This window comes from Schistocerca cancellata, chromosome 5, assembly GCF_023864275.1.
Source record: "Schistocerca cancellata isolate TAMUIC-IGC-003103 chromosome 5, iqSchCanc2.1, whole genome shotgun sequence".
NCBI classification, from domain to species: Eukaryota; Metazoa; Arthropoda; class Insecta; order Orthoptera; family Acrididae; genus Schistocerca; species Schistocerca cancellata.
This window is the reverse complement of record NC_064630.1, coordinates 267,222,872-267,236,752: the sequence shown is the minus strand read 5'-3', so window position 1 is coordinate 267,236,752 and position 13,881 is coordinate 267,222,872. Positions and strand designations below refer to the sequence as shown.

The window sequence follows — 13,881 nt, the reverse complement described above, 5'->3', positions numbered from 1 at the left end:
ACAGATGGACTATCCAGTTGTCTTATTTATGTAGGCAAAATAGCTTCAAAGAGCTAGTTTTTATATAGTGGAGCTATTTTCAGCCTATTAAGTGACTACTTATTTGCAGGGGTTAAATGAGTTTTATGTAAAATACGTTCCTGTCAACGATGGCTTAGATGTGCTTAATTTGTAAGTGTGATTTTGACAAGATCTATGTAGTGTTTGTGGGTAAGGGCTAGGACTGGTAAATGTGGCCTCTTGCTGATGTCTGTCGTTGACAGCATCTTGCAAAGGCGTGTAACCTTGTAGTCATTTGGTGAGGAAGTAATGAATAACGAGAAAGTTATTGCACTTTTCTCATCACTAATTGTGTGAACGGTAGACTGTATAAATTTCTTCAGTTCAGGAATGGCGGGCTCACCGAGTGAGTTGGCTAAGTGGTTAGCACACTGGACTCGCATTCGGGTGGACGACAGTTCAGATCCGCGTCCGACCGCCCAGATTTAGGTTTTCCGTGATTTCCCCAAATCTCTCCAGGCAAATGTTGGGATAATTCCTTTGAAAGGGCACGGCCTATTTACTTCCCCATCCTCGAGACAATACGAGCTTGTGTTCCGTCTCTAATGACCTCGATGTCGACGGGAAGTCAAACCAATGTACCTTTCTTCCTGACTGTTTGCACTTATAGAGTGTGATGCACAGAGCGGAGACACTTACCACACAACCACAGTACATCTTGCAAGATGGGTGCCAGTGTGACTGGTGGAATACTACTGACCATGTTTAAATCTAGGACCGTAATCTGCTGTAATACATTGCTTGACACTCGTTGAAGAATCTGAAGTTCCGCAACACCTAACTGACCTACTATAACAGAAGGAGCCAATTTGGGCTTTTGGGCCTCCTCAGATGTTGGGAGATATGAGGCTGAGATGATACACTTGATACCCTTAGGCTGCGAAACGTATTCCAACCTTTGATAGTGGAGACAAAGAAAGTGACATTGTTAAAAACATAGTGGCAGCGTGTTACACGTGGGGCAGACTCTTCAATGTCGTAGACAGTTGACAGCTTCAGCTGTTGAGTTTTTTTTATATAATAGCACATTGAACAACGGCAAATAAATACTTAATTAACAGAAAATAGCACCACTACATAAACACAATATCAGTGAAGATAATTTGTCTGCTCTCATCACAGATGATGATGATGAAGTCCCATACTCTTCGACAGAGCGTAGGGGACGATGTGGGAGACCTGCACCGCCGTACTAGGCAACATCCTAGCGGAGGTGGTTTGCCATTGCCGCCCTCTGACCGTAATGGCGATGAATGATGATGATGACACAACAACACCCAGTCATCTCGAGGCAGCTAAAATCCATAACCCCCCCCCCCCTCGGGAATCGAACCCTGGGCCCCGTGCTCGGGAAGCGCGAATGCTACAGCGAGAGCTGCGGACTCTTAACTGAGAGCTGGACAGCAAATGCTTGGGAAGTGTAGTATGTCTGTAAACTGAAAAGCGAGCAGTTCTCGTGTTGAAGAAAGTTGCGTTTCCCGGAAGAAAACTGCAGCTGACGTACAGAATTTGTCCTCTGGCACTGTGGAACAGTGTGCAGAGATTCTGGCCACATACGTTTCGAGAGGTAGTATTATTAGTAATTTGTATTTGTTTCCCTTATAGCGTTGCCTGCTCGCTCTTTATGTTATAGCCATATGAAAGAGGGAAGTGCATGACTACAATCTGGCGACATACCTTCCCTCACGCTTCTAACCTCCACCCACCCTCCCCACGTTTTCATCCTCTTTAAACAACCCCCCCCCCTCTCAACAGAGTTTACACCTTAACACGTTTCTACTCCCGTTGTTGCTGTGGTTGTCTCTCTGGTGCATATACTTAGTATTGGTTCTTAACTCATGTTATTTGACAGTATCCATTACTTTCTTTCATTAAAACACAATTTCTTCATTATTCGCAATTTTTCTGTCTACTGCAACTCGGGAACTATTAGTCCTAGAGAAAAAAATAGTTGAAAATTTTTTGTATGAAATTTAATTTAGTTTAATTTTTTGCAGGGGAACATTTTCGTAAGAAGCGGCGGTTTTCAAGATAGTGAAGAAAAACATGTAAAAGGGATACTTAAACACCTCCTCCCCTACCCATCGCCCCAAAACTATCGGTCAGGATTTTTAATATGTTATTCATTACCTTCCCCCTCCCCCCTCCCACTGTACAAAAATTTGCGATTACTCGAATTTTTCGACTAATTCTCCTTCGTTGAAAGGACTATTATTTGGTACTCCAAATTTAATCATTATTACAACGCAGGATAAAAATATATGAACATAAATAATATATGTTCCTGATTTCGATGTTTCGAAACTATCAATTTTTTAAAAGTAAGATTATATTAACTCATGCGCCTTAGAAGTCACTATATACTTCTCTGTAGATCAACTCAGTCTGATTCTGCCTAGTGAGCTCCGTTTGTTGGTATTTGCTGCATTAGCACACTTTTGTCTGATGTAACTGCTGTAAATGCCCGATCTGAAAAATCACTAACCCACCTTCTCCTTAGGTATATACAGAGGAACATTAAGTTATATATAGCAAGAAGATAAGAGCCACATTTTCACGGTACAGATGGAATAATGCCACTCGGTGAACTGCAAAATTTACTTAGCACAGACTACCGCATTAGTTTCGAAAATTTGATGATAAAATATATTTGTAATACAGCATTAGCGTCATAAAGACATATATTCATTGACCTGACGTAGATCCACACAAACACTTCGAGAACAAAGAAGGAAATGGATATGATGATATAACGATGCATTGTTATTTCACTGTATATGTGAAAAGACGTTTCTGTGGAATGATGCAACAAAATCAAAGGATCACTTTCTCGAAACCCCATACTTGTCTAGTTCCAACGCATAGATTGAAATTTGTCTCAAATATGCGTACAAACTTCTTATGTAATGTTATGAAAGCGTGGCGGTCTACGACGTCACCCTTGGGCTCAGCGACATATGAGAAGAAAAGGCCGCAGATCAGAAGGTCATGTGAGCTTTAAATCGGGTTAATGACCTCACATTGGCACCAAATTTCACCACAATTCTACGCAACGCCACCGTGGACGTGTCGCTTGATGGAAAGGTCGTCACACACACTCTTACGCACATTTCACTCCTTTCGCGGCCTCTGCGATGGAGATCAGAACCGCATCACGCAGCGTTGAAGTCATTTCTGACACCCCGCCCTCGGGGGCTGGCAGAAGTGACATCAATGAAACCTCCCCCTTTTCCTCTGGTATAAAGGATGGAACGTCTAGGGGCTGTTCAAAACCATTGGACGACATTTGTACGTGGTCCGAAGCAGCAAAGTGGTTTATGCTTTGTCAGCGCTTGTGTTTCGCATTCTCCTGTCGCGTGATTACGGGGGGCTAAATTATCATTTCCCCAAAATTCGGCCCAACGTCACAATGGACGTGTCACTTGACAGGAAGATCGCCACTCTCATTTCACCCCTTCTCTTTACATCTCTGCGATGGAAGTCCGACACCCAGCGTTGGAATCTTACGGCAAACAATCCGCATAAGACGCCTGAGTTCGGCAACACACTCGGTGCCAACCATGCATCTTTTCTGAGCACTTTAAGAATGTACCTGTCGGAAACTTCAACACCAATTTGGTCTCGCGGTTGATCTAACGCTAGGCAACCTCTTTGACATCGCTGATGTGTGCTTTGTCTAGCTTCAGCACCTAGAGCAGCCGCGACAGTAAATTGGTATCGAGACTAACAGGTGCATTTTTTAAAGTGCACAGCAAAGGTGAGTGGGTGGCGTAGTGGGTGTTGTGTCGCCAAAATGGGGGAGTTAGAGGAACCCTTTGCCGTTTCATTCAACCATATAATAATGTAACAACCTCCCCCCCCTTCCCTCCCCCCCCCCCCCCTGATCCCCGTGATGACGTGACAGGAGAGCAAGAAACATAAACACTAGAAAAGCATAAAAACCCTTCGCTGTTTCAAATCGTGTTTAAATTTCGTCGATTGATTTTGAAAGGTCTTTAGTGGTTCCACTTTATGTACCAGAGAAAAAACTGCGGCCGCACTACACTCCAAAGTGGTCAGATCACGTTTATTGGGATGCAGCCCCACAGTGTCCTCGGAGTAGGGCTGTAACAGCCAGTGGGTGGCAGCAGCCTCGATCGTTGTCAAGAATGCCACCCTGTTGTTCCTCACAATGTCCACTGCCATTTTCGACTGTGCAACTGTGTGAATTCCTAAGGGACCAAACTGATGAGGTCATCGCTCCCTAGACTTACACATTACTTAAGCTAACTTAAATTAACTTATGCTAAGAAGCAATCCGTGACATGGCGCTTCAAACCGAGCGACGGCTGTCTTTTATGCCACCCGTGAGGCCTCTTCATGTCGATCCTGAGCGACAATGTGTCTCAGATGTTTCCCTCGGACACTCCTAAGAAAACCGTAAGATTCCAACGCTGGGTGTCGGACTTCCATCGCAGAGATGTAAAGAGAAGGGGTGAAATGAGAGTGGCGATCTTCCTGTCAAGTGATACGTCCATTGTGACGTTGGGCCGATTTTTGGCAAAATTTCACGTTATGTGACATAATTAAAGCAACGTACAAATCGCATGAACTGAACTGTGGCCAGTTCTTTCATTTGTCGACATCTTGCCATTTGAAGCGTCGCTAAGCCAGAGGGTGATGGCGCAAGTATCTAAGCTTTTGCACCATTGCAGAAGATGGCTGCAGACACCTTTGAGCCAAATTTGAAACTTACGCTTCGTAATGGGAGACAAAAGGCTATTTTACTATGTTGAAAAAATGGTTCGGATTCTTATTATTCAGACTGATTATGACATTTAACCGCCATTTACGGTCAATATTTCCATAAAATATGTTATTTTTATGTAAATAAAGCTTAAAAATCATTAAATATCAAGATCTTGTCACGTGATCGAAAACGCTCTGTTACTTGGCGAAGCTCCGGTGACGGCACAGACTAGGAGTAAGATGAAACCATACATGTGTTACGGACGCGTTTGCCGAAGTTACGAGATTTTTAAGTACTTTATCTGCAAAAAGTTTACCTATTTTGGTATGGAAAATGTAATTACAACTTTTAAATAACAATATGAAGGAATTTTGTGAATGCTGGTAGCAGAAGCCTTGCGAAAGTTGATGCGTTTGTGCTCCGCCCATTTAGTGGATGAGATTCTTTTCCCTGCTCCACGCAACATCATTAAACTCGCTCAAAACTAAGGAATTGCAGAACTTTTGAAAATGAGTCCCTATGTTATAACTAGACTATCAGTCATGAGCTACGACCAGACATAATAAAATTATTCTTGGCAAAACTTGCTGAATTGCATTGTAGAAGAAGACACTCACCAGCGACCATCGCCCTGCAAGTATTCGGCGGCACAACGGATAGCGCATTCGACTGCACATAAAGCGGTCGTAACTTCGAAACCTGGAGCGGTAACATATTTTTAAAAGTTTCACACGAAATACGGAAATAGCGGAAGCAAAAACTGATTAAAGTAGTTGTTCCGAGTGTGGAATGTGTTATATATAGCTTCACGTTAGTCTTAGTCTGAGAAATGGACAACCGAGGATAAAGGCATTTACTTTGCGACTAACAGTTCACTTTTTTGGAAAGCTTTGCTAGTAGTGAAGATATCACCATACGCCCGCAGTGTAATGAAGAGTAGGACGATGAGGTTATACGGAGAGATATAAAGCGTGTACAGCGTGCAGGTGACACAAATGTAAGGGCTGTGATGTTAGTGAATGTACACTAACGTAACGTCTGAAGCAGACTTACTTCATCTTTATGTAAGATGATGAAACTGCAAAAGTTTAATCAATAATGATCGTAACTGGACAATACGAAGATAAATACATTGTTTCTAACAGAGTAAAAAGTGTGTGGTCACATTAACTAGAAATCATCTTTTTGAACGTGACGTGTGTGACCAGTGATTGCAAATGTAAGCGCATGTAAACAGCGAGGAAAGCACAAAAATATTCTGTTTCTTATCGGTGTGGTGAAGCTTTGTAACTATGCTTTGGTTTTCATAAGAGAGGACTACCGAATCGTTTTACGAATAAGTTAAAATGTTCTTTCGGGTAAGACTCGAACCAGCGATCTATGGATATCATCTGGAAAAATTCGACTCTCAGCCGCTCTAACAACTGAGCTACCGGATAATTAACGTGGAGTTGGGTAAAATGTCAACTGTCACTAAGAGTTTAATTTCACTGAATGACGCTATTCTTCGTTGTAACAAGGAGACAGCATATCACGGAGAAAAGTTCATGTTAACTCCACAGTGCAACACATTTTTAATTGAGTTAGTGAATTTGTGCGTCGACGTGGTGGCAAATCGCCGGTGCAGCGCAACCACATTTTACGCATCTTTTCATTCTCTAGAACACCGAAAAACAGGTTTTCTGGAGTTTTTATAGATGTAATTTTATAGTATAGTGCTACACACCATTTGTGACCCATTTTCCGAAACGCAAATTCCAAAACAAGACATCACTGTGTTTTAGCGTAATGACAGCAGGAGCAGCGAGCTAACCAGTGACATCACAGGCATCACAGGACTCGAATGGAGCATTTTAGCAGGTTCTCAAATCATTTGAACTTTGTTTCCGTTTTTATAAAAGAAAAATTCAATGTAAAAAAAGCTTGTTATGAGCATAAAATAACATACTTAATCATTTAAGAAAATTTCCAGAAAAGCAATCAAATACCCTATTATGAGCTGTTGTGAAAGTGATCCTTTGATTTTGTTGACCATTATATAAAGGAGCAAATAAGTTTGTAGAGATAAGAAACTGCCATAAATTCAACTTCACAGTTAATTTTACGACGTATCAAAGACTGTGTAGTTTACAAGCTTTGAAAAGTCCTCATTCAGTCCAGCTACTTGCTGCTATTATATAGTTAAAATACTGAGTCATAAATTACAAGTTTTAAATATACGATAATTTTTATTTGAAAATTTTATAGGAACTAGATGTGGGGAAGAAACTAACTGTGGATCGGTAACGTCTAGTTTTCGACTCGACTTGCAACTTGCGATTCGAAAAGACAGCACATAGCACGTATATGCAGTAACATAACGTCTAAGGCTACAATAGCTTTCACATCTGTGTAACGATAGGGAACGGACAAAAACATGGAAACAGAAAAAAACAACACGTTATCATGTCTAATACGTTTTGGGAAACCGATTGGCACTCAAAAGAGGTTGTACTCGACGAAGAATTTATAAATACGTGTCCTAAATAGTTTTCAACGAAGTCTTATATCTTTATTCTTGCAAAATAGTGGCAACGTCAACGATGACGGACGTGGATAGTGATCAAGCGCCTGTCTCTCCAAACCAGAGTGGTTACTGTGTGGACAGCGGGATGTGACTGTTTATCCTCGTGCTCGGAGTATGAGCCTTGGACTACGCAAGCTGTGCGAACAGAGGCTCTGTTGCCTTGGAACACTGCAGCACCATTGGGAAATAAACACTGTACTATGGATGGAACTGATCGGTGGAAACGGCCACATAATCCTTGGCAGTAATGCAACTTGGCAGAGTAACTGCGGGGCACATGAAATACCACGATATGGCTGCCCATGTTTCATTCCTGTGCGTTTCCTCGGCCAGAAGTTAGAAACAGTGTGAAACAAGACTTGTCCGACCAAATGACATTCTTCCATTGCTTCATACTCCAGATTTTCATTGCTTGATAGCTTAGGTTTTATGGCTTTGGCACCACATTTTCCTGTTACCGGCATTTGCATAACTGAGGAGCGATTTTGAAGTTCCAGCTCGCCCTGTAGTTCTCTGATTCTGCGGATCTTTCGCGTTGTTTTCGTCTTCAAAGGGTTCGTCAGGGCGACATTCGGTTCTGCAGTAACCTTTGCAGCTGTCGTCCTCTTCTCGTTCGTCACAATCGTCTTCAATGACTGTATGCTACGATCACACAACACACATTCTCGTCTGTGTTGTGACTTAGCGGATAACGTTTTTGCAATTTCCCCGTATAAAGTCGATACGGTGCCTCTGGAAATGCTAAGCACTTCGGTTCCATTGATTATGGAAGCACCCACCAAGAGTACCAACAAGTTGCCCGCGTTCAAATTCACTCATCTCCGACACAATGCACTCATCTCTACACAGAACACTAGTCTGAGCACGGCTGACGCTTGCAGCGTATTGAGGACCCTGCACAGCTACCTTTCGTGGTCAAATACAACAGCGATCCAGCAGAGTTTCGAGCATATGCATTATTTATACAAAGAAAAACACTCTAGCTAGCACAAATCACATTTACTGGTAACCGGTTTCAGAACAAAGGGGGGGGGGGGCAACTTTCGACAGTATCCCAAATTTGATGTAGGGAGACGGAAGTTCCATGCGGCTTTTCGCGGATGATGCTATAGTATACAGAGAAGTTGCAGCATTAGAAAATTGTAGCGAAATGCAGGAAGATCTGCAGCGGATAGGCACTTGGTGCAGGGAGTGGCAACTGACCCTTAACATAGACAAATGTAATGTATTGCGAATACATGGAAAGAAGGATCCTTTATTGTATGATTATATGATAGCGGAACAAACACTGGTAGCAGTTACTTCTGTAAAATATCTGGGAGTATGCGTGCGGAACGATTTGAAGTGGAATGATCATATAAAATTAATTGTTGGTAAGGCGGGTACCAGGTTGAGATTCATTGGGAGAGTCCTTAGAAAATGTAGTCCATCAACAAAGGAGGTGGCTCACAAAACACTCGTTCGACCTATACTTGAGTACCAGATCGGGTTGACGGAGGAGATAGAGAAGATTCAAAGAAGAGCGGTGCGTTTCGTCACAGGGTTATTTGGTAACCGTGATAGCGTTACGGAGATGTTTAACAAACTCAAGTGGCAGACTCTGCAAGAGAGGCGCTCTGTATCGCGGTGTAGCTTGCTCGCCAGGTTTCGAGAGGGTGCGTTTCTGGATGAGGTATCGAATATATTGCTTCCCCCTACTTATACCTCCCGAGGAGATCGCGAATGTAAAATTAGAGAGATTAGAGCGCGCACAGAGGCTTTCAGACAGTCGTTCTTCCCGCGAACCATACGCGACTGGAACAGGAAAGGGAGGTAATGACAGTGGCACGTAAAGTGCCCTCCGCTACACACCGTTGGGTGGCTTGCGGAGTATAAATGTAGATGTAGATGTAGCAGAGGTCTCCAGATGCTGTCAATTGCGTTTATGATCAGGCAAGTATTTCAAGCCGTGTTTCCATATTTTTGTCCAACCTACGTATGTAGGTATCATGAAATGGCACTAACTACGATATCATGTCACGGAAATGGTTTTACCTCCTGAGAGCAGAATACTGACCGAACGGTGTGAAACTGATACTGCAGTATTTACTTACCAGAGGCATTTATGTGAACTGATTTTCAGTAAAGAAATGTTGAATGTATATGTTGGTAATTGGTGGTGTATAACGTTACTGGTAGACATCGCAATATCCCATGCCCAAAGCACGTATAAGGGGCGATGAAAAAGTTTCTGTTTGAAGATGTTGCTGCAGAGTATATGCAGCGTAGCGTGACTGGTATATAAGCACCGACATTTCGGCAAGAGAGTAGTGTGGCATTCGTGTCTCTCTGACGTGCGTGCGGTAAATGAGGCAACGCGAACTATGGCGACGTGATTACGAAATGCGCACAAACAGGACCAACGTGCTATTATTCTTTTCTTGGCTGCTGTAGGAATAACACCGGTAGATATCCATCGGGGAATGAAGAATGTTTATGGGGAAGCACGGCTGCGTGAAATTAAGGCGAAGCGTCCGCAAAATCTGCGACAAGGGATGCTGCTGCTTCATGACAACGCTCATCCATACATCGCGAATATCGTGGCACAGAAACTACATCATCTCAAGTGGCAGACACGCGAGCACCCGCACTGTAGTCGTCATCTCTCCCCATGCCATTACCACGCCCTCATTCCCTTAAAAAGGCTTTGTAGGGTTGACAATTAGCATCGGACGAGGATGTGCTGTAGGCAGTTACGGACTTCATCACGTTTTACCAAACGGATATCTTCAACCTGTGCGTCGATGTAATGATTGTCTAAATGCTCACGGCGATTTTGCCTTATTGACTTGTCGATTTTCGACTGTACGGCCTTCGAACTGAAACTTTTTGATCGACCCTTACACATATCCCGGTTACAGCCATCTTTCGGAATTTGAGAAAGGTTGAGTCATTGGATTGAGGGACATAGTAGAATCGCACTGACAGATCACGCAGGCAGTTCACTGTAGTTCATTGACTGCAGAACAAGCGGTGAAAATAGGCACTCGGAACATCAATATAGCAAGAGTGGACACCAGCTCTTCCAAAAGCACCGCAAAGAAGAGCGGAACAGACGGATAACAACAAATGAAATCCGGTCAGAGATGCCAGGTTGGAGTGCTAACACGAACCATCGAGAACAGATACTGGAAGGTTGGTTGAGATCTCGAGTTTCCATTCGTTAATTAGCGCTAACGCCATACCATAGACAACAGAGAGTATCATGGTGTAGAGTCAGAGTGACAATCTGTGATGTCCAGTGATGGGTGTCGCTTCTGATTTTAGTGGTTATGCCGACACCAAAGTCTCCGTGGACATCCTGATGAAACATCACAGAAAGCTGTGTATCTTGAGACCCTTGTTTCTTTAACTAAGGAATCATGGGAAGAGCTTCTAGATATGACGACTGTATTGATAATTGTTGTTCATCAGTATGCGACAATAATAATAATTCAGGTTTCCATACTTTTCATGACTTGAGTACATAATGGCATATTCCAGCCGGATAAGGCAAGATCACACAAAAGCGCCCTGAGGAGTGTAAGGATACTGCCTGACATGCCAAGTCCATAACACATGTCTAGGATGCTACTGGAAGTCTTATACTTCCAACAGTTTTCATGAGATGACAGCATATGTTATAGGTGTGGCAAGTTTCCTCAAGAAGATATTCGGAGGTTATTTTCTTGTAGGCCACTACGAATACAAAGTGTATTCATGGCCAGATGGGTTATATCAGAAAGTGATGTTGTGACAGACAAGTCCCCTTATGAACCGTGGGCCTTGCTAAGATAAGGTGGCTTGAATGCCTGAGGGATACAGACAGCCATATCATAGGTGCAACAGCAACGGAGGGGTATCTGTCAAGAAGTCAGACAAATATGTATTACCTGAAGAGGGACAGCAGGGTTGTCAGTAGTTGCAGAGGCAGTTGATATAGCCTTGTAACGTTAGCCAAAATAGTGTTCTTGAGCTGGAACTGCGAACGGCTGAAAGCAAGGGAATGTACAGCCATTATTTTTCCCGAGGGCATACAGCTCTTCTGTGAGCCTGAATGATGATGACATCCTCTTGGGTGAAATATTCTGGCGGTAACATAGTCCCCCTTTCGTATCACTGGGCGAGGACTAATCAGACGGATGTTATCATCAGGAAAAACAAAACTGGCAGATGTGGATTATGCCCGTAGTTTATTGTTCATCACCTGCAAGTTCAGTTTAAAAAAAGTAGGAAATTAGGGAGATGATACCTGGGTAAGTTGAAAGAAACTGGTTATTAGGAAGTTTCAGAAGGAGTCGTAGGCAACCTTTGACTGAAATAGGGTAAGGGAATAGATGACACGACGAATGGGTAGCTCTGAAAGATGAGATTGTCCTGACACCAAAGGATCAAATACGTGCAAGGGTAAGACATAGTAGAAATCATTGGATAACACAGGAGATATTGAATTTAACTAATGAAAGGAGAAACTGTTAAAATCCAGAAAATGAAGCAGATGAAAGTGACTACAAACGCCTAGATAATGGTTTCGACAGGAAATGCAAGATGACTAAGCACGAATGATTAGAGGAAAAATACGACATAGAAGCATGCATAACTAGGAGAAATACATATATCTCCTACAGGAAAATTAAAGAGACGTTTGGAGGAAAGAGAAGCAGCTGAATAAATATCAAAATCTCATTTGGAAGATTGGTACTAAGCAAGAACGGAAAGGTAAAACCAATTTATAGAAGGACTATACAATGGAAATGTATTTAAAGGCAGTATTCTAGAAAGAGAAGAAGACGTAGATGAAGGTGAGATAGGAGATATGATACTGCGAGAAGAATTTGACAGAGTATGTGATCAAAAGTATCCTGACATCTGGCTCAAAATGACTTACAAGGCCGTGGCTCCCTCCATCGGCAATGCTGGAAATCCATACGGTGTTGACCCACCCTCAGCCTTGATGACAGCTTCCACTCTCGCAGGCATACGTTGAGTCAGGTGTTGGAAGGTTTCTTGGGGAATGGCAGCCCATTCTTCACGGAGTGCTGCACTGAGGGGAGGTAGCGATGTCTGTCGGTGAGGCCTGGCACGAAGTTGTCGTTGCAAAACATCCCAAAGGTGTTCTATAGGATTCAAGCCAGGACTCTGTGCAGGCTAGTCCATTATAGCGATGCCATTGTCGTGTAACCAATTCGCCACAGGCCGTGCATTATGAACAGCTGCTCGATCGTGTTGAAAGATGCAGTCGACACCCCCGAATCGCTCATCAATAGTGGGAAGCAAGAAGGTGCTTAAAACATCAGTGTAGGCCTGTGCTCCGATAGTGCCACGTCATAACACCACCGCTCCGAGTTTTACTGTTAGCACTTCACACACTGGCGGATGACGTTCTCCGAGCATTCGCCATACCTACAGCCTGCCATCGGATCGCCACATTGTGTACCGTTATTCGTCACTCCAAACAACGTTTTTCCATTGTTCAATCGTCCAATGTTTACGCTCTTTACACCAAGCGAGGCGTCTTTTGGCGTTTACCGGCGCGATGTGTGACTTAATAGCAACCGCCCGACCATGAAATCCAAGTTTTCTCACCTCCCGCCTAAGTGTCACAGTACTTGCAGTGGATCTTGATGCAGTTTGGAATTCCTGGGTGATGGTCTGGATAGATGTCTGCCTATTACACATTACGACTCTCTTCAACTGTTGGCGGCCTCTGTCAGTCGAAAGAAGAGGTCGGCCTTTACGCTTTTGTGCTGTACGTATCCCTTCACGTTTCCACTTCACTATCACATCGGAAACTGTGGACCTAGGGATGTTCAGGTGTGTGGAAATCTCGCTTACAGACACTCATGTACCTGACCATGTTCGAAGTCCGTGAGTTCCGGGGATCGCCCCATTCTGCTATCTCACGATGGCTAATGACTACTACGTTTATATCTTTTGTGGATTTGGAGAAAGCTTTTGACAATGCCGACTGGAACACACTCTTTGAAATTCAGGAGTGAATACCTCGAACGAAAGATTATATACATCTTGTACGGAAACCAGACGACAGTTATAAGAGTGTAGAGACATGAAAGGAAAGGAGCAGATGAGAAGGAAGTGATATTATTCTACATGTACATTGAGCAAGTAGTAAGCAAATCCAAAGAAAAATGTAAAGAAGGTATTAAAATTCAGGGAGAGGTAATAATCTCTTTTATGTTTTCGATAAATTCGTAATTCTGTCAGAGGCAGCAAAGGACTTGGAAGAACAGTTTCATGAAACGAATAATGTCTTGAGAAGATGTAAGATCTAAATAAGCAATGCAAGGATAATGGAATACAGCTGAATTAAATCGGACAATACTAAGGGTGTTAGATGAGAAAATTAGATAGTAAAAGTTACAGATGCTTTTATCTATTTAATCGGTAAATAACAGTTGATGGCCAAAGCAGAATAGATATGAAATGAAAACTGGCTATAGTAAGGTAAGAATTTCTGAGAAAGAGATATTTGTTAACATCGGATATA

General features: G+C 42.9%; 1 protein-coding gene across 1 annotated transcript in view; it reads left to right on the top strand.

The window, feature by feature from the left end:
- LOC126188483 (sodium/potassium/calcium exchanger Nckx30C) overlaps window positions 1-13,881 on the top strand; it is a 1,432,322-nt gene that overhangs the window by 410,105 nt on the left and 1,008,336 nt on the right. The gene's annotated exons all lie outside the window — the stretch shown is intronic.